The sequence below is a fragment of the Aotus nancymaae genome, unplaced genomic scaffold (assembly GCF_030222135.1).
Source record: "Aotus nancymaae isolate 86718 unplaced genomic scaffold, 86718_ANA_hifiasm-v0.15.2.pri h1tg000067l, whole genome shotgun sequence".
Taxonomy (NCBI): domain Eukaryota; kingdom Metazoa; phylum Chordata; class Mammalia; order Primates; family Aotidae; genus Aotus; species Aotus nancymaae.
Genome location: NW_026988482.1, coordinates 37,962,178 through 37,984,899, shown reverse-complemented (window position 1 = coordinate 37,984,899; position 22,722 = coordinate 37,962,178). Strand labels below are relative to the sequence as shown.

General features: G+C 37.5%; 1 protein-coding gene and 2 long non-coding RNA genes across 4 annotated transcripts in view; 2 read left to right on the top strand and 1 right to left on the bottom strand.

Annotated features, from left to right (window-relative positions):
- Nucleotides 1–3,062, top strand: part of LOC135270842 (uncharacterized) — a 184,209-nt gene extending 181,147 nt beyond the window's left edge. The window contains exon 3 of the long non-coding RNA XR_010339002.1: nt 2,938–3,062. This is a non-coding gene — a long non-coding RNA (uncharacterized LOC135270842). The remainder of the gene's footprint in view (nt 1–2,937) is intronic.
- Nucleotides 1–22,722, bottom strand: part of SYNPR (synaptoporin) — a 343,166-nt gene that overhangs the window by 96,812 nt on the left and 223,632 nt on the right. The gene's annotated exons all lie outside the window — the stretch shown is intronic.
- LOC135270843 (uncharacterized) lies at nt 3,186–21,368 on the top strand. The gene is made up of 3 exons (XR_010339003.1): nt 3,186–3,260; nt 11,921–12,069; nt 21,303–21,368. It is a non-coding gene; the product is annotated as an uncharacterized LOC135270843 (long non-coding RNA).

The following is a 22,722-nucleotide window of genomic DNA, read 5'->3' as shown; positions in this document are numbered from 1 at the left end:
GGACTAAAATATACAAGAAAAAAACAATCCCATCAAAAAGTGGGCAAAAGATATGAATAGACACTTTTCAAAAGGAGATATTTATGTGAACAAACATATGAAAAAATGCTCATCACCGGTCATTAGAGAAATGTAAATCAAAACCACATTGAGATACCATCTCACACCAGTTAGAATGGTGATCATTAAAAAATCTGGAAACAACAGATGCTGGAGAGGATGTAGAGAAATAGGAACGCTTTTACACTACTGGTGGGAGTACAAATTAGTTCAACCATTGTGGAAGACAGTGTGGTGATTCCTCAAGGATCTAGAAACAGAAATACCATTTGACTCAACAATCCCATTATTGAGTATATATCCAAAGGATTATAAATCGTTCTGTTATAAACACATATACACACATATGTTCATTTTGGCACTGTTTACAATGCAAAGACTTGGAACCAACCCAAATGCCCATCAAAGATAGACTGGATAAAGAAAATGTGGCACATATACACCATGAAATACTATGCAGCCATAAAAAACGATGAGTTCATGTCCTTTGCAGGGACATGATTGAATCTGGAAACCATCATTCTCAGCAAACTGACACAAGAACAGAAAACCAAACACTTTATGTTCTCACTCATAACTGGGTTTTTAACAATGAGAACTCATGGACACAGGGAGGGCAACATCACACATTGGGGTCTGTTGGAGGGTGGGGGTTTAGGGGAGGGATAGCAGGGGATAGGGAGATTGGGGAGGGATAACATTAGGAGAAATACCTAATGTAGGTGATGGGCAGATGGAGGCAGCAAACCATCATGGCATGTGCATACCTATGTAACAATCCTGCAAGATCTGCCCATGTACCACAGAACTTAAAGTAAAATTAAAAAAAGGAATTCCATGGAGTTTTTAGATAAAATATGGAAAATTGCCTACCTAACAATATTGAGTCTTTAATCTACAAACATGAAATGGCTATTTTTATGTCTTCTTTAATCTCTTTCATCATGATTTGCTGTTTTCAGTGTACAAATCTTGCCATTATTTTCTTAAATAAATTCCTAGTATATCATTCATTTTGGGAAAAAAAAGATTTTTTTCCTTGTAATTTGGCATAATATCAGAATGATTGTTTTCTAGTGGCCAGTTCTTTAAACATGAAGAACTTGATCCTGAAACAACTCATGTCTAAGAGATACAGAACTGTTTACAAGAAGCTCCTGAGTATTCTTTAGAACAACTCTAAGAATCCAACTTTGGCATTTCCAAACTATATCAAACCAGAAAGCCGACTGATCCAGTGTGAGTTGTCCAAGATGAGCAAAGATAGGGCAAGAGACTCCCCAAGACAGAATATCCTTTTCTAACAAAAATCATCATGGGCAGCAGGATAGAGAACATCATCTTCTGGGTGTTTTTCTAAATAGCCAGTGCTCATGGATTAGATATGCTCAAATATAATTTTTTCTTTGAAAACCATAATGACTATGCATAAAGAATGTTGATTGTATCATAGTTTATATTAGCCAAATTCATTCTTAGAAATCAATAACCAGTCCCCTTTATCTATAGGGGACTCATTAAATAAGTTATGCTCTATACTTTTAAGAGGGATCCCCATGGTTGTGATAATGTGAGAAAAATATAATTTAATGTTATTTAATGCTCAGTGCATTAAGCTACCTTTTTTGTATGAAAATACATTAATATGACTACAGTGTATATACACATGCAAACAGAATTTGGAAGGTAGAAACACAAAGCATGTCTTTTAATTTAGATGCTTTCTCTATAATAATTTTGTGTTGGTTTAGTAATAAAAACACAAGTCATTAAAAAGGATCCAGATCATTTACAATACACATAATCATGTCTTACCCTTCCCTGTTCTTTTTTCCCAGGCCAAAACGCATAAATATACGCCAATTTCCATTAACAGGCAGCATAGGGAAAAGAACTTTGTGATATTTTGCATTTTCTACTTAAGGAAAAACTGTTTTCTTTATTCATACTGAGCTGACTAGGAGGGAGTAAAAAGAATAAGAGAGAAGCAGCTGATTAGGGTGACATGAGGCTTCAAGATAATAATTATGACAATCCCACTTAGCACTGGGATAGCACCTAGTGTCTTCAAAGCTGTCTCAGATATTATCTAATTAAGTAAAAGGAGGAAGACAATTACACGAGTGGAAGATTTAATCTAAGAAGCATGATGGGGCCTTTAGATACTGAGGAGATGAGAATAACAGAGGGGCAGTAAGAAGAGTAGCCAAATAGAAATGTAATGCAAAGTCTGATATATCATTAGTTCACAGATGTATTGAGGGCCGAAAGCAGAAAGCATAAATTGAAAAGATTGAGGGAGTGCAGAAATGATAAAACTCATGGAAATGCAGAAAGGGAAGCTGCTGGAAATGAACAAAACCCTGTTGTTTCTAGAACCCCACATCATGAATCCATTGAACATTGCTTTGTAAATATTTCAATGTATTATAATTCCCACGATCCTGGGACTCACATAATTCCAAAAGCCTTAAACACTGGGCCTGCCACTCAGGATTACTAACAACATTTATCTCTGTAACGGAAGGAAAGCATTAAACATACATCACAGATGTTCTGTGAGAAGCCTTAGAGGACTGCCAAGCTCCTGCCCCATGATCCAATTTAAATGCATCCAGAAAACAAGTACCTCAAAGGCTATCAAAAGAGCAAGTCTCAAGCATCCTAAGAGAGGAAGGTTATTCATTAGGAGCTTGGAGAAAAAGCTGCAATACAAAATGCTAATTTGAAAACCTGCAGTTCTTGGCTGATCCAATTCTTGTTAATATTGTCTATTTCTTCACTTTATTACTTTCTCCAAATGACCTCATTCTACATATATATTAGTGATGTTAATTTAATAAGGTCAGTAACATGTTCCTTTGATGTTCTTCCTAGGGTAAAAAGAGAGGTGACATTTGCAATGGCCCTTGAAGGATGAAGAGACAAGCTATTATCTGCCTAGATGAGGGGAGAGAAACCCAGAAGAGAGAGTGGCAGGAGCCAAGTGCTGAAGAGCCGAAAGCCAGAGATGGGATCTATACTATGATCCAGCAGGTACAATAGGCAGAGATGTCAAAGAGTTGTTCCATTTTTCATGATGTTCCATGACTTACTCTCTTCTTCAGCAGGTTTGAAGATGTGCAATGGTACATTACCCACCCTGAAGACAGGCATCTCAACACCTGCTTTTTTTTCCCAAAAACATTCAAGTGTGCAATGTAAGTACAGCTGCCAATGACCAAGTATGAACTGTCTGGCCCAATGGTGACTTGCACATATAAAAGGCCATATGAGAAAAAGTTCGATGCACCAAACACATTTGTGTGCTTTGATTATACCTGCATGCCTTATTGAATTTTTTAATGCTTTACTGATCTAAAACAATCAAAGAATCAGACTCCTAACTCTCTACTGTGGATATTGCTCACTGCATTTCTAATATTTGACTTGAAGTAGCAGTAATGGGGGTGGTGAGTGTGGGAAGAAGGCCGGCTTGTGTCACTGCAGTTAATGCCAGGAAAATTATGAGCACTTTCAGCAGGTTTATGAATTAAATATAAAGGGCTTAATTTTAGCAAGATGCCCTCCTGGGATTTCAAAGGCTCCTCAGTTGTCATAATCATAGCTTACTTTTTCTTTTCTCTCTCCCTTTATTTTTTTCCTTTTCTTTCCTCCTTTTCCTCTTCATTCCTTCCATCATTCTTACATTCATTTGTTTATTTACTCATTTCTCTTATACAAAACCACTCAAGTTCTTTGATGCTGTGATCACTGGGAATACATCTTTTGGGGGCCATAATTCAACCCACTATACTGGTTTTGTCTCTATTCTCCCTGACATTACCAATGTTGAGCAATATATAATCAAAAAAAGCCTACAGCATGTGACGTGATATACTGAAGGATACAGCCTTCTTCATAAACAAATATTGGAAACAACTTAAACTTCCATCAACAGGGGGCTTGGTTAAATAAATTTGGTTCATCTATCTAATAATACCACACAGCCATTAAAAAGGACAAAGTGGGCTGGATCCAAGATGGCCGAGTAAGAGCAGCTCTGGATTGCAGCTCCCAGCAAAAGCATGGAGGGTGAGTGGTCGCCACATTTCCAGATGGATTTTTATTGCCCACAGACCAGGAGATTCCTGGACAGAGGAGCACTGTGGGTGTCCTGCATGGCTGTTTTGGCTGTTGTGCTCTCTGCACAGAAAAAAAAAACTCACATGGGTCTGGATGCTGTTTCAGCTGGTGACTGGAGTGTCTGGGAGACACAGTTGCCCATTCAACTGATAAAAAGGGGACTGAAATAGGGAGCTAGGCCAGGAGATTCCTGGGCGGAAAAGTGCCTCCAGCACGGCTGTTTCAGCTGGTACAGCGGGTCTGCACACAAAATCTCACACAAATCTGGGTGCCTTTTCAACAGGCAACTGGAGCACCTGGGAGACAGAGTCACCCATTCAACTGAAATAAAGGGGACTGAAACAGTGAGCCAGGCCAGGAGATTCCTAGGTGGAAAAGCGCCTCCAGCCTGGCTGTTTCAGCTGGTGCAGTGGGTCTCCATACAAAATCTCACACAAATCTGGGTGCCTTTTCAACTGGTGACTGGAATGCCTGGGAGACAGTCACCCATTCAACTGAAAAAAGGGGTCTGAGGCAGGAAGCCAGGTAATAAGGCACGGCTGGTCCCACCCCCACAAAGACCAGCAATCTGAAATGCTCTGGATTGAGAGTTTCACAGCAAGCACAGCTGAACCCAGGATGGTCCAGCTCTGTGGTGGAGGGGCATCCGCCATTACCGAGGTAGTCCACCGTTGCTGAGGCAGTCTGCCACTGCCAAGGTGGTCCACCATTACAGAGGTGGGCTGCAATTGCTGAGGCAGTTCTAACTATACCCCTATAAACAGGACTGCAGAGAAGTTCACATGGCAGCTGGGCGGAGCCCACAGCAGCTCAGCAATGTGTCTGCTGGCAGACTGTGACTAGGCTCCTTCCTTGCTGGGCAGGGCATCCCTCAAAAAAGGCAGCAGCAAGACAGACTTATAAATAAAGCCCTACCTTCCTGGGACAGAGCATGTGGGAAATAAAAAAGGCTGTTACAAGTTCTGCTGCAGCAGACTTAAACGTACCTGCCCAGCAGCTCTGAATGGAACAACAGAGCTCACAGCTCAGCACTTGAGCTCCTAGAAAGGACAGACTGTCTCCTCAAGCAGCTCCCTGACCCCTGTATATCCAAAGAGTCACCTCATAAAGGAGAGCTCAGACTAACATCTGGCAGGTAGCCTTCTGGGAAAAAGATAGAAGAAAAAGAAACTGGCAGCAACCCTTACATTTCTGCAGCCACTGCAGATGAGCCCCAGGCAAGCAGGGTCTGGAGTGGATCTCCAGCAGTCCTACAGCAGAGGGGCCTGACTGTTAGAAGGAAAACTAAGAAGCAGAAAGAAATAACTTCATTAACAAACAGTATGTCCACTCAGAGAACCCATCTGAAAGTCACCAACTACAAACACCATAGGTAAATAAATCCACAAAGATGGGAAGAAACCAGCACAAAAAGGATGAAAACACCCACAACCAGAACATCTCTCCTCCTCCAAGGGATCACAACTTATGAGCAAGGAAACAAGGCTGGATGGAGAATGAGTCTGATGAATTGACAGAAACAAGCTTCAGAAGGTGGGTAATAAGAAACTTCTCTGAGCTAAAAGAACATGTTCTAACCCAATGTAAAGAAACTAAGAACCTTGAAAAAGGGTTTGACGAAATGCTAATGAGAATAAACAGCTTAGAGCGGAACACAAATGAATTGATGGAGCTGAAAAACACAACAGGAGAACTTCACGAAGCATACACAAGTTTCAGTAGCCGAAATGACCAGCAGAAGAAAGGATATCAGAGGTCAAAGATCAACTCAATGAAATAAAACGAGAAGGCAAGATTAGAGAAAAAAGAATAAAAAGAAACGAACAAAGCCTCCAAGAAATATGGGATTACGTGAAAAGACCTAATCTACATTTGATAGGTGTACCTGAATGTGACGGAGAGAATGAATCTAAGCTGGAAAACACTCTTCAGGATATTATCCAGGAAAACTTCCCCAACCTAGCAAGGCAGGCCAATATTCAAGTCCAGGAAATACAGAGAACACCACAAAGATACTCCTCAAGAATAGCAACCCCAAGGCACATAATCATCAGATTCACCAGGGTTGAAATGAAGGAGAAAATGCTAAGGGCAGCCAGAGAGAAAGGTCGGGTTACCCACAAAGGGAAGCCCATCAGACTCACAGTGGATCTCTCAGCAGAAATCCTACAAGTCAGAAGAGAGTAGGGGCCAATATTCAACATCCTTAAAGAAAAGAACTTTCAACCTAGGATTTCATATCCAGCCAAACTAAGTTTCATAAGCAAAGGAGAAATAAAATCCTTTATGAACAAGCAATTACTCAGAGATTTCATCACCACTAGCCCTGCTTTACAAGAGCTCCTGAAAGAAGCACTAAACACAGAAAGGAACAACCAGTACCAGCCACTCCAAAAACATACCAAATGGTAAAGAGCAGCAACACAATGAAAAAACTGCATCAACTAACAGGCAAAACAACGAGCTAGCATCAAAATGGCAGGATCAAATTCACACATAACAATATTAACCCTAAATGTAAATGAGCTAAATTCCCCAATCAAAAGACACAGACTGGCAAATTGGATAAAAAGCCAAAAACCATCAGTGTGCTGTATCCAGGAAACCCATTTTACATGCAAGGATACACAAAGGCTCAAAATAAAGGGATGGAGGAAGATTTAACAAGCAAATGGAGAGAAAAAAAAAAAAAAACAAAAAAAAACAAAAAAAAACAAAAAAAAAAAAGCAGGAGTTGCAATCCTAGTCTCTGATAAAATAGACTTTAAACCAACAAAAATCAAAAGAGACAAAGAAGAACATTACATATAGTAAAAGGATCAATGCAACAAGAAGAGCTAATGATCCTAAATATATACACACCCAACACACAAGCACCCAGATACATAAAGCAAGTTCTTAATGACTTACAAAGAGACTTAGACTCCCACACAATAATTGTGGGAGACTTTAACACTCCACTGTCAATATTAGACAGATCGACGAGACAGAAAATTAACAAGAATATCCAGGACTTGAACTCAGACCTGGACCAAGCAAACCTAATAGACATTTACAGAACTCTCCACCCCAAATCAATAGAATATACATTCTTCTCAGTACCACAACACACCTACTCTAAAATTGACCACATAATTGGAAGTAAATCACTCCTCAGCAAATGTAAAAGAACGGAAATCATAACAAACAGTCTCTCAGACCACAGTGCAATCAAGTTAGAACTCAGAATTCAGAAACTAACTCAGAACCGCACAGCTTCAGGGACACTGAACAACTGGCTCTTGAATGTTGACTGGATAAACAATGAAATGAAAGCAGAAATAAAGATGTTCTTTGAAACCAATGAGAACGAAGACACACATACCAGAATCTCTGGGACACATTTAAAGCAGTGTCTAGAGGAAAATATATAACAATAAATGCCCACATGAGAAGCAAGGAAAGATCTAAAATTGACACCCTATCATCCAAATTGAAAGAGCTAGAGGAGCAAAGATCAAAAAAACTCAAAAGCTAGCAGAAGACAAGAAATAACTAAGATCAGAGCCAAAGTGAAGGAGATAGAGACACAAAAAATCCCTTAAAAAAATCAATAAATCCAGAAGCTGGTTTTTTGAAAAGGTCAACAAAATAGACCACTAGCCAGATTAATAAAAAAGGAAAGAGAATAATCAAATAGATGCAATAAAAAACGATAAAGGGGCTATCACCACAGATTCCACAGAAATACAAACTACCATCAGAGATTACTACAAACAACTGTATGCACATAAACCAGTAAACCTGGAAGAAATGGATAAATTCCTGGACACTTGCATCCTCCCAAGCCTAAACCAGGAAGAAATTGAAACCCTGAATAGACCAATAACAAGGCTGAAGTTGAGGCAGCAATTAAGAGCCTACCAATCAAAAAAAGCCCGTCCAGATGGGTTCACAGCCAAATTCTACCAGACATACAAAGAGGAGCTGGTACCATTCCTTCTGAAACTATTCCAAACAATCCAAAGAGAGGGAATCCTTCCCAAATCATTTTATGAGACCAACATCATCTTGATACCAAAACCTGGCAGAGACTCAACAAGAAAAGAAAACTTCAGGCCAATATCCATGATGAACATAGATGCAAAAATCTTCAATAAAATACTGGCAAACCAATTGCAACAGCACATCAAAAAGCTTATCCATCACGATCAAGTAGGCTTCATCAGGGGATGCAAGGCTGGTTCAACATATGCAAGTCTATAAACGTAATTCACCACATATACAGAACCAAAGACAAAAACCACATCATTATCTCAATAGATGCAGAGAAGGCCTTTGACAAAATTCAACAGCCCTTTATGCTAAAAACTCTCAATAAACTAGGTACTGATGGAACATATCTCAAAATAATAAAAGCTATTATGACAAACCCACAGCCAATATCATACTGAATGGGCAAAAACTGGAGGCATTCCCTTTGAAATGTGGCAGTAGACAAGGATGCCCTCTCTCAGCACTCATATTCAATATAGTATTGGAAGTTCTAGCCAGAGCAATCAGGCAAGAAAAAGAAATAAAGGATATTCAAATAGGAAAGGAGGAAGTCAAATTTTCTCTATTTGCAGACAACATGATTGTATATTTAGAAGACCCCATCATCTCAGCCCAAAATCTCCTGAAACTGATAAGCAACTTCAGCAAAGTCTCAGGATACAAAATCAATGTGCAAAAATCACAAGCATTCCTATACACCAATAAAAGACATAAAGAGAGCCAAATCAAGAATGATCTGCCATTCACAATTGCTACAAAGACAATAAAATACCTAGGAATACAACTAACAGAGAATGTAAAGGACCTCTTCAAGGAGAACTACAAACCACTGCTCCATGAAATAAGACAAGACACAAATAGATGGAGAAACATTCCATGCTCATGGTTAGGAAGAATCAATATCATGAAAATGGCCATACTGCCCAAAGTAATTTATAGATTCAATGCTATCCCCATCAAGCTACCAATGACCTTCTTCACAGAACTGGAAAAAATCACCTTAAACTTCATATGGAACTAAAAGAGAGCCCACATATCCAAGTCAATTCTAAGCAAACAACAACAACAACAAAAAAACCTGGAGGCATCATACTACCTGACTTTAAATTATATTACAAGGCTACAGTAATCAAAACAGCATGGTACTCGTACCAAACAGAGATATAGACCAATGGAACAGAAGAGAGGCCTCGGAGGCAACGCCACACATCTACAACCATCTGATTTTTGACAAACCTGACAAAAACAAACAATAGGGAAAGGATTCCCTGTTTAATAAATGGTGTTGGGAAAACGGCTAGCCATATGCAGAAAGCAGAAACTGGACCCCTTCCTAACACCTTACACTAAAATTAACTCCAGATAGATTAAAGACTTAAACATAAGACCTAACACCATAAAAACCCTAGAAGAAAACCTAGGCAAAACCATTCATGACATAGGCATAGGCAAGGACTTCATGACTAAAACACCAAAAGCATTGGCAACAAAAGCCAAAATAGACAAATGGGACCTAATTAAACTCCAGAGCTTTTGCACAGCAAAAGAAACAATCATTAGAGTGAACTGGCAACCAACAGAATGGGAAAAAATTTTTGCAATCTGCCCATCAGACAAAGGGCTAATATCCAGAATCTACAAAGAACTAAAACAGATTTACAAGAAAAAAACAGAGCAATCCCATTCAAAAGTGGGCTAAGGATATGAACAGACACTTTACAAAAGAAGACATATATGAGGTCAACAAACATATGAGAAAATGCTCATCATCACTGGTCATTAAGAAATGCAAATTAAAACTACATTGAGATACCATCTCATGGCAGTTAGAATGGTGATCATTTAAAAATCTGGAGACAACAGATGCTGGAGAGGATGTGGAGAAATAGGAACACTTTTACACTGTTGGTGGGAGTGTAAATTAGTTCAACCATTGTGGAAGACAGTGTAGCGATTCCTCAAGGACCTAGAAATAGAAATTCCATTTGACCCAGCAATCCCATTACTGGGTATATACCCAAGGGATTATAAATCGTTCTATTATAAGGACACATGCACACGAATGTTCACTGCAGTACTATTTACAATAGCAAAGACTTGGAACCAACCCAAATGCCCATTGATGATAGACTGGACAGGGAAAATGTGGCACATATACGCCATGGAATATGATGCAGCCATAAAAAATGATGAGTTCGTGTCCTTTGTAGGGACATGGATGAACCTGGAAACCATCATTCTCAGCAAACTGACACAAGAACAGAAAATCAAACACCGCATGTTCTCACTCATAGGCAGGTGTTGAACAATGAGAACACGTGGACACAGAGAGGAGAGCATCACACACTGCGGTCAGTGGAGGGGAACTAGGGGAGGGACAGCAAGGGGTGGGGAGTTGGGGAGGGATAACATGGGGAGAAATGCCAGATATAGATGATGGAGAGGAAGGCAGCAAACTACATTGCCATGTATGTACCTATGCAACAATCTTGCATGTTCTTCACATGTACCCCAAAACCTAAAACACAATTAAAAAAAAAAATATATATATATATATATAAAGAACAAAGTGGGATCTACATGAATTGATAGGTAAATAGCTTTAAAATAGGTTTTAAAGAGGATTAAGCAAGTCACAGAACAAAATATAAGTTACAAATTCATTTTAAAATAAACAAGCTGGGAGCAATGGCACATGCCTGTAATCCTAGCTACTCAGGAGCCTGAGGTGGGAGGATCCCTCAGCCTAGTTCAAGACCATCCTGGGCAACACGGTGAGATTTCACTTCAATAAAAACAGAACAAAACAGAAACAAACAGACAATAAACTCTCCTTATGTGTGTATGTGTGTGTGTGGATACGTGGAGAATTTTTATCTGCTCCTTCACAATCTTTTTTTCTTTTTTTTGCAGTCTTTCTCATTTCCCAGGCCAGTTATATGATTCTGGAGAGGAAAACTGGCACTCAATCTCTTAATCCCCCTTTCCTGCAGTAAGCAGTATTCAGATTGAGACATTCATAGTATCCTATTGTACCAACCATAGGACTGAAATAGAGGCTGGGTTAAAAACCAACCAAGAAGCATTCCAAGGAGTTTTCAAATTTAGATTTTGAAGAGAACAATTATTCGCCTTTTGAACCCTGTATTAGTTTTCTGTGCCTACTGGAACAAATTAGCTCAAATTGAGTGGCTTAAAAAAGCATACATTTACTATGTTATACTTTCACAGGTCAGAAATAGGACACAGGTGTCAAGCAGGGCTGTGTTTTCTTCTTGAGCCTCTGGCGAGAATCCATTTTCTTGCCTTTTGCAGCTTCCAGAGGCCACCCACATTTCACGGCCTTTGGCCCCTTCCTTCAGCTTCGAATTCAGCCACAACCACTTGAATCCTCCCATGTCACATCTCTATGACCTTGTTTCCATCATCACATCTTTCTCCGACTCTAACTCTTCTACTTCCCTCTTTCACTTTTAAGGACCTTTGTGATTACTTTGAGCTCACCCAGATAATGCAGGATAATAGCTCTATTTGAAGGTCAGCTGATTCACAGCCAAAATTCCATCTGCAACTTTAATTCTCTTTTGCCATGTCAGGTAACATATTTATAGATTCTAGGGATTAGGATGTGGATTTTTGTTGTTGTTGTCAAGAGGATATTACATATTACACCTTCTTTTCCAAATTTGAGTAAATCCAGGGCTGCAAACAGTACAAACCATTGAGAAAGCCCACTGAGGTTGGAAAAATGAGGCAGACACACAGAAAGAGGCAGTGCCCAAGGATAACATGAGAGATGAGAGAAAGAAACTACCCTGTTGGGACCTGTGTATCCAGCCATTCCTGAAGGTAGTATACCTCACTTCAGAACTATTATGTAAGCAAAGAGATTCCTCCCATTTGTTTATAAAATGTTGAATTGTGTTTATCTCATTTATAATTCAAAGAGTCCTAATTACTTGTGTGTGTATGTGTGTCTGTGTATAAGTAATCTTATATGTTCATGTATGTCTAGAAAAATCTAGAATAGCAGCAAATAAAATTAGGGTGACTGGTATGGGGTAACTTCATTTTTGAGTAAATATATTTGCATCGTTTGAATATTGTACAACAGGCATGTGTTACTCTTGTAATTTTTAAAATGAAGAAAAGAGAAGAGACTACAGCAGTAAAAGTAAGCTCCTTCAGGGCTCCAAGGTCTAGCTAAAGCAGCAGACACCTCATAAGGTTCTCTTTTTTTTTGGTGCTTTTAAATAGTGCACAAGTCTACTTGAGAGCCAGTAATTATACGTTTCTTCTTAGTCCCTGATAATATACTTTATCCTTTAAGAAAAGCTATTTAGATGGGGCCACAGATGATAAAAGGCCCATGCTCACAGAGACAAAGAACCTACTGGCTCGCCTTTGTAGGCCTGACATCTTCCGGTCCAGGTCCACATGGCAAGCCTTAAAAGCACAGCTTGTCCTAATTCTCTTTCTTGCCTTCTTGGATTATAAATACGTGCATTATAGGGATCCAAGTTAAAAGAAGTAGAAACAAATACCTGTGTTCCCTTTTGCAAAACAAAGACACAAAAGCAGACTTGACTCTAACTGTATTAAAACTTGGGAACAGAATGGTTTGTTAAAATGTCGCAATGTAGAGCTCTGAAGAATTCTGCTGGACTCGGCACAGTGGGGCACAGTATGCTGGATACGAATTCCTCCTTCTCTTTCTTACAAGGAGTGATAAACAGAGAAACCACCAACTTGGAGGGAGCATCTCAGGGTCACTTCCTTAGATGAGACCCCCTGTGCACCCCAGCCCGTGAGCAGCAGCATCAGGATTTACATTCAGGCCTTTCTAGGTCCATGATTGCCAGTACTCAGGGTCCATGATTCCCAATACCCAAAAGGCATAAGAATCACTCAAGAACCTTATTAACTACGCAGATTTTTAGGGTTCACCTACCAAAAATTCAGAATCAGAAGGCCTGGGGTTGAGTCTAGCAATCTGCATTTCAACAAGCATCCCACATAATCAAATGCAGGAGACCACATTTGCAGAACAAGTGAAAAGGAACACACACACCAAAACACACATACACACACATGTGTGCGCACACACACACACAAGGTTGTACCTTTTGCCTTTTCATTTATTTAAAGTATTTCAGGCTCTGAAAAGCAGAAGTCTTGGAAACTTACATATGTCCAGCCTCCACTCTTTTCTTGTATCCCAGAGCATAAAGAACTGAGACTAGGAGTTATTTAAATGAATAACTTATTGATCAGAGGTTTAAAAAACACACAAAAAACCTCATACTCTATTACAAGGAGAGTAAACAAAATTCACAAACCTCAAGGGAGAGGTAATCAATTTTTTAATATGTTAAATTCACCAGGGTATAAATGATTATTCAAATTTCAGGGAAAGTAAGAATCAAACTTAATTGATTTAACCTTTCTGGACTCATGTCAAAAAATTGCAGTGGGTTGCATGATTTAGAAACACTCAGTTTTTACTGAGATGTCCTTGTTCTCACAAAGTAGCACATTCATATTTCTGTCTTATTTATCTGAAGGGCTGTTGGTTCAGAATGCTATCACCATCTTTAAACCATACATTGAAAATGCCAGTCAAGTTCAGTCATCTATGGCTGAGCTGGACTTGAGCCTATTAAGTACCAAATAAGTAAAAGCACAGCATTATTTTAAATTTTCCGTTTTTCACTTCATTCAAAAGTACCTGTTGAAACTAAAGGGTGGAAAGAATCATCATATAGTGATAGGGTGACCTGGGTTTGGATTTCGGTCTGGCCTCTTTTAGCAACCTTACCTTGCAAATATCTGCTCTGCTAGTTGGAACCTTCCAAGCTCAGCCACTCTATCACATAATTCTTTCAAATTAATGTAATTTTTGTTCCCCCTTATTTATTTTTGTTCCTTGCCTTCTACTGCCACATACTCACCACCAATCCCACTCTTAAATATAAGCCTCCGAATAGTTCTGCTGTGTCTATAATGGCTAGAATGATATTTTTCAGATAGTAGTCATGAGAAAGAAAGGAGGAAGGAAAGAAGGAGAGGAGGAAGAAAGGAAAAAAGGAAGGAAAGGAGAAAGAAAGGGGAAGGAGAGAAGAATTTTATCTTGTATATTAGTAATAACAAATGATATAGTCCATGTGAAAATTGCTTTATAATGTATGTGTCACTTTAAAAATGCTTACTTTTAATAAAAAACTTACTAGAAATGATGATTTCAAGATACCATGCCTGGGAGTTTTATAATTAAAGCTAGGAGGAAGCCACTTTCTGCTCTGATGGTTGAGTTAGAGAGTTTTGTCTTCGTCTTTGCTCCAGTGTCAGCTACACAATGACATCACATTATTTGAGGTTGCAATCCCACCCCGAGCATATCTGAATTACCTTATCCAGCTCTGTTTTTACTCACATAGCACTTATCCCTTCTTACTATAATTTACTTATTTACTATGGCCACTGTTTATGTCAGTCACTCCCTCTTGAGAATGAAATCTCCGGAAAGTTAGGAATTGTTGTCAGTTTTCTGCATAGGGCAATACCTGGAATATATAAGTGAATGAGTGAAGGAAGGAGGGGAGACCCTACAGCAAGAAAGAACAAAACCCTCACAGAAAGAAGCAGACAGAAACGATGTATAGAGTTGACAGTGGTGGGGCTATGCTGTCCAATAGAGTAGCCACTAGACACATGTGGCTATTGAGAATTTGAAAAGTCTGAATTGACTCTGGATTTTGAAGACTTAGTACAAAAGAATGTTGAGGATATCATTAACAATTTTTATATTGATTACAATGTTAACATGTTAATACTTTGGATATATCAGGTTAAACAAAATATTATTACTAAACTAATTTTGCCATTTTCATTTCTTGTAAGTTAGCTACTCGATAACATAAAATTATACCTGTGACTTATATCCATGGTTTGTACTATATTTCTATAGGTCAGTGTCATGTTGGAGTTTCTGAATGCCATCATTTCTTTTCTTTTCTTTCTTTTTCCACTATCATTTTTTAAACTTTTTATTTTGAACTAATGTTAAACAAAATTTTGCAAAAATAACAGAGGTCATATATACTCTTCCTCTAGTTTCGCCTAATTTAATGACCCACAATCCTTTTGATTGAACTAATTGAACTACAGACTTTTCAAGTTTCACTGCATTTTCCAGTAACATTCTTTTTCCATTCCAGAATCTGATCCAGGATTCTACACTGCATTTATAAAATAATATGTAGTTGCATAGTTGTTATGTTTCCTTAGTTTTCATCAATCTGTGACAGTCCCTAATTTTCCCCAGTCCTTTATGACTGTGGCACTTCTGATAAACACTTCATAGAATATTACTTACACATTACTTCTCAGAATGTATGAGTACTTCACAGACTGTCTGTTATGTCACAGAATATCTCTCAATTTGAGTTTGTCTGATTTTTTTCTCATTATTAGATTGAGGTTACGCACTTGTGACAAAAAGACTACAGAAGTAATTTTGTGACCTCAGTGCATCATAACAATTACATATTATTTTTCCCTTTGTAATTTATAAACATTTGGGACAGATGCGGTTAAAATTATACTAATATCTAGTTTCTCCTTAAACTCATTATGTGCTGCTTAGAGCATCTGTTGGTAAAGAGTCTATCATTTTTTTTTTTTTTTTTGAGACACAGTCTCGCTCTGTACCCCAGGCTGGAGTGCAATGGCATGATCTTGGCTCACTGCAATCTCTGCCTCCCTGATTCAAATGATTCTCCCACCTCAGCCTCCCAAGTAGCTAAGAGCCCATCATTTCCAAGGCTAGTTCTTCATAGAGCTGAGTAGCAGTGGGTCTGTCTATTCATCCCCTTGCACTGTGGTGTTTTACATCCTGTCTTCTTTATTATTTATCCTACCTGTATGTCACTATTAGGGTTTGAGTCTGCAGTCTCTTTGGGACCAATGCTTCACACATAAAGCCAAAGTTCTCATAGCCCAGTGCTCAGAAGCTGTCATGTGTCTGAGGCAGCATGGAGGTTTTTAACTTTTAATTTTAAATGATCCTTTTAAAGTCTGTATCTCCTCTTTTGCAGTTAAAATGGGGAAAATTGCTAATGTCGAATTCAACATTTCCCAAAATATGCTGTACAAAAACTAATTATGTGATGTTAATAGATCTTAACACTTTAAGAAAAGTTTCTATGATCGAGTTTGGGATACACTAGATGAACACAAATAAACATATTTTTCTACTGTAGGACTTCCCAGAGCATTTACTATTTCAATGTATATTATAAAGGGGCCAGTAAATGGTGTTTTTCAACAGCATTTGTATCCTTTCTTTGAAGAGCATTTAACAGGATTAATAGTTTTGAAAAATCACTTTAGGGATCATTGGCCTAACTGATTTTCTTGGAGGCGACAAAACAACTTTTCTCAAAATATATGAGAAAGTCCATTAGGAAAATTTTGTGGCATATAATTAATAACTGTTAGCTTTTTGGGTATCATTAGCTGAGAAGTAGAAAGTGCAGATTTGGAAAGAAGCGTATGTCCTCCATCAGTCAGTCACGTTAGGCCTTTCCCACTGTCCACTCCGGGTGTTGGGGCCCATGTCCAATCAACGGTTCATCTTGTAGATTTGTTCTGTAAGGCTAAGTCAGGAAAAGGAAGGAAACGAAGGAAGGACGAGAAAGGAGGGAAGGGGAAGAGGAGGAGGGAGAGAGGAAAGAAAAAAGAGAGGAAGAAAGGAGAAAAGGAAGCAAGGAAAGAGCATCTAAGTTTCAGTGACCACAAAGTTTAGAGGAGTAATCTCTGTGCTGCCTTAATACCCAGAAAGAATGAAATAAGTCCAGAACAACAGATGGAGCTATTTATTGACAGGTAGAGGTTTCAGCCCAAGGATGAAATCTTAGAGGACATAAAAATACAAAAATCAATAAAAGGGTCAGCAAAGAAGGCCCTTCATAAGGCATTAATGTCATTCATTGAACTCATCTAGCTGTTAGAATACTGTTGACCAAAACATGCAACCAATTGGAATGAAAATCACAGCCAACTGAAATGGAATAATTTGCATAAAGAAGCTAGCTATTAATAACCAATAAAATCTTGCTTTCTTAGGATGAAAGGAAATTAAAATATCTTGTATATAAACACATTACAGTGTAAGCTATTATTGAAGAAATGGTCTTCACTTTATCAATTAACTTTTTAATACATGTGGACTATTTACTGTAGACAACCTTCAAGCTGGAAATAGCAGACCCATAAATAACCCATGTATTCAAATAATTAGTTCTACTCTGTCCCCTCCCTCTACTTAGCTCTAAAAAGCATTCCTTCTTTGATGGGATTCATGGCCAGATTGGGGTCCTGTCTGACTCAAGCTTTTCCCATAAGATATTTTTACTTCTTGCCAGTATTGTTGTGTGTAAGTGTGGAAAGTAGGGAAACTAGTGTTTTGGAGCCAGGTATTTGAGACATTTAAAACCTCATTCCAAAATTTACTAATCCTGTGTCCTAGGGTAAGGTGTTAAGTTGAATCACATAAAATTGTCAATATTCATCTGGTTTTGATCTATACATGTGTCAATTTCATATGCTTGAACCTAACATTTAACCTTCTGGGCCTCAGTTTTCTCCCTTATAAGTGAGACTAATACTGTCTTTCACTGTGAAAATTACATGTGTCTAAAGCACTTGGCACAGTGCTGGCCTAGGGTGGGAGCTCAGTTAATGGGAGCTATTATCACTGATCACTGAGCATATTCTCCATACATTCTCTTTTCTTCCTTCTGTTTCCAGTTCACTTACCATCTTTTACTCTCAGACACACAGTCTCATTAATCTCTCTTTTCTGACTTTCAACACTCTCTTAATCATCTCAGATATCTCTCTACTCTGATTTGCTCTCTTTTTGTCACTTCCCCCACAACCCTCTGTCCACGTGAGTCATACAGGACCCTATCATGGCTAATACATTTAAGAGTAATAAGTTTGACATTTGGAAATTTTACTAGATGCTATACAGAACCTTTGCTATTAACCTCGACAGTCTTTGAAAGTTTCCAAACCAACTTTCAGAATGGCCACAGAAGTCTCTCCCATTTTCTTTTCATTTGCTAATTAAAAACTGCCTTTTTTCAAGCATAGATCAAGACACATTTAAAAAGTCATATTCAACTTTGTGGCAATCTCTTTTCACTAATTATTTTGCATCTGGGTTGTTCAGTGTAAATGCATAGCATTTTAGCAATATACGGAGGTTTGGTGGGCTAGCCTTGGAACATAATACACATTGCACTCGAAGAGGCAAATGACTGACTTATAGGTAAACTCTGGAAAAGCAAATAGTTTGTAAATTTGAAGGAGGGTGGATTGTTACAAACCTGTAGAGTGAAGAGGGAAGATGGAGATGAGCAGATTACAGAAAAAAATATGTTATTTGCTCTATTCTGTGAATTACCAGTTCTTAGTTAAAGCAAGTTGGTACTTAATATCTCTATATAGAAAGTTATTTTGTGTGCTTCAGACAGTTTTTGAAATTTTGTTTTCAAGATCTTCATAAGGTAAAGCAGTTTATATTGACTCTTAGCTTACCAAGGATCCTAATTTTATAATATTCCCAAAAGTCTGAACAGTCAGACCTACACATGGACACATAGATGCATATGAGAATTTAAAACATTATCAGCATATTATTTGGTAAAACATTTTAATTTCAACAATGAATATAAAATAACTCATTAAAAGGTCATCCTGTTATATATAGTATTTGCTAAAGATTTGGAAACGTGCATATGAAAATAACATAAGGTTATTTTCAATAAAAATCCACTAGATTCACAAATTAATATGGAATACTAAGTAGGAAATGGTAATCTTCTATAATCTGTTAAGGCTGAGTATAATGGCATTACTAAAAGAAATATCCTATTCATATAAATTAAAATATTATTGATATCTATATAATTCATATTTTTTTAGACTCAGCATCTTAGCCACTGACTGTCTCTTATGATTTTATATATATAATGCTAACATTATATGTTTCTATGTTTTGTTCTGTTAGTTTTTGGGGGTACTGTTATTCTTCTATACTTTTTAATCCAGTAGAAACAACCCCTTAAATGTTTTATGTTAGAAAATAATACATTTTAAATAAATGAGATGTAACAAATAACAAAACTAGAATAGATGACTAAACCGTACCTCCTTAAAATCGTGACTTTCTACAAAACAGTAAATGTAGAAAATAGCTTTAACAGACGAAAAAAACAGTAAAAAAGAGTTGAGATTAAAAGTCTGCGAAGAATTTTGCTACTGTTTTCAGTTCAAAAAGGCCGTTTTGATATTGTGTAATTATAAGATGTGCCACAATATTTTGTCAACATTTGAACTCTTAAATGGCCTAAATTATAAAGAGAATGAAGATAATAAGCTGCAGACTGGGAGAAAATATTTGCAAAAGATACATTTCATAAAGGACTGTTATCCAGGATACACATAAAACTTCTAAACCTCAATGATAAGGAAACATTCTGATTAAAAAATGTGCCAGAGGCCTTAACAGACACCTCACCAAAGAAGATATGCAGAAGTCAACTAAATATATGAAAAGATGCTCCACATCACATGTCATCAGAAAATGCAATTCAAAAGAACAAGATGCCATTACACACCTGTTAATATTATAATGGCAAAAATCCAGAACACTGATAGCACCACATGTTTATTTCTGGTGGGAATGCAAAATGGCTCAGCTACTTTGGAAGGCACTTTAGTGGTTTCTTACACAAATGAAACACATTCTTACCTTTGATCCAGGATTCTTACTCCTCGGTATCTACCCAAAGAATTAAAAACTTATGTTCACAGGAAAACCTGCATAGAGATGTTTATAGTAGCTTCATTCATAATCCTAGAGACTCACAAACAACTTAGATGTTCTTTTGTAGTTGAAGGGATAAACTGCAGCACATCCAATGGAATATTATTAAGTGCTAAAAAGATAAGAGCTACCAAGCTAGGAAAAGATATGGAGAAACCTTAAATGCATGTTCAGGGCAGTAAAAATACTCCATATAGACTATAGTGGTGATTATATGTCATTATACATTGACCCAAACCCACAGAACATACAACTAAGAGTGAACCCTAAGGTAAACTGTGGACTTGGATGATAATGATGTGTCAGTGTAGGTTCATCAGTTTTAACAAATGCACCACTCTGGTGGGCGGTATTGATAAAGTGGGGAGCTATGCATGTGGCAGGGAAGGGGTGGATATGAGAAATCTCTGTACTTTCCACTTCATTTTGCTGTGAGCCTAAAATTGCTCTAAAAAAGTGAAGTCTTAAAAAAAGTCCTAGATCAGCACTGTCCAACAGAACTAGAATGCAAGCCACTAATGGGAACTCCATGTGCAATTTTAAGTTATCTGGTAGCTACATTAAAAAAAATAAAAAGAAACAGGTAAAATAAATTTTGATAACACGTCTATATAAACCAATATATCCAAAATGTGACTTGAGTCTATATGTAATCAATATAAATAATTATTAATGAGATTTTTAATCTTTTTTTATACTGAAGTCTTTGAAACGTAATGTGTATTTTACACTTACAGCATACCTCCATTCAGACCAGCCACATTTCAAGTGCATATAGCTAATGTATAATAGCACAGGTCTAGCTCTTTATCAATAAGAAGGTTTACTTGTTCAAATCAAACCATATGCTGATCTCTCCTGTTTAGCATGTAGCATCTTTTAGGTACCTATTATCTTCTAACATTGTGTTAAATTCTTAGAGTATTTCAAACAATAGATAAAAACATAAATAATTCTGATTAGATACAGAATTTTCTACACCTCAAAATTCTTAAAGTCATCATACCCAACTTTATCCAAAGTAAGACTTACAATAGTAGACACTGAGTTAACAAAAGCAGATGATGATGATGATAGCTCATCATATTTATTAAGCACTTATCATGTGTCACACACCACACAGTGTTTACATGTGAATGTGATAACTTTTCATCTAATTTTCTTTTCTTTTCTTTTTTTGAGACAGAGTAGCACTTTGTCACCCAGGCTGGAGAGCAGTAACACAGATTCAGCTCACTGCAGCCTCAACCTCCCAGGCACAAGCGATCCTCCCATCTCAGCCCTGCAAGTAGGTGAGACTACAGGGACATACCACCACTCCCAGATAATTCTTGTATTTTTTGTAAAGAGGTTTTGCCATGTTGCCCAGGCAGGTCTCAAACTTCTGATATCAAGCAATCTGCCTGCCTCAGCCTCCAAAAGTGTTGAGATTATAGGCATGAGCCACTGCACCTAGCCTCATTTAATTTTCATAATAACCCTATGAGGTGAGTATAATTATATTTAGAATTCTAGATTCCTAATACTGATTTGTCACCAGTGCGAACAGTAATGCTCATCATTCTTGCAATAATAGTGGCTAATATTTTTTTATAACTTGCTCTGGGCCAAGCACCGTATTAAGCAATTAACTATCATTATTTCATTGATTGTCACAAAAACTTGCACAATAGGGATTATTTCATTTTCCAAATTAGAAAATAGATTCAGAGATGTTAATAACTTGTATAAAGACTCAGCCTATAAAAAGCACTAAACCCTTGTCTATACCACACTATGTACCATAATGTATAGTTTATTTTATAATTGTTAACTCATTTGAGTAAGCTCTCTGGGGACTTTTTAATATACTTGGGAAGATAAGGCTTGCTTCCTAGAAATAATTGGAAATATCGCAAAAGCAATGAATGAGCAGTGATCAAATTGTGTAATTTTGATAAGTAAAACAAGTTTTGAGAACATAAGAGCTGGAACATTCTGGAACACAGCTTAGAGGAGAAACCATTCTTTTTGGTTTTTAAATGCCAGCATTTTTGCAAGGGACATTCATATTAGGAAGCCACTATATAATAATTATAGTCCACATCTGCATCCACAGTAAGCACTGTCATTTATTGAGCACTTTTTCTTTTTTCAACCATTTTGACACACTTTGGTTTATTTAATCTGTAATTACCTTGTAAGGTGGGCAGGGCTGATATTGTACTCATTTTATTGTTGCAGAAAAAAGAGACTGACTCACCCAGAATCCCACATTTGCTCGGTGAGGGAGGCAAGTCCAAAGTCAGATCTCCTAACCTTAAGTTCCACTCTTTTTTTTCTCTAGGTTAGTGTTTTCTTGAATCTAGCACATGTAGCCTTCATGGTTGAGATGACTTCAGGTGCATGGAGGACTGCTCTTTATCTTCACATTGTTTCAAAGGTACTATTGTTTAGGATGGGGTAAAGTATGCATTTCAATTTAAAAAGTGAGTTTTTAGTTAAATGAAAATATTAAGTAAATATTCCAGGTGGTATGCAGGTTTGGTAAAAACCATGCCACAAATTGGGAAACTCTACCTTATATAATACCATCTATTTCCTGCTAGAAATTGCTACTTTCTATT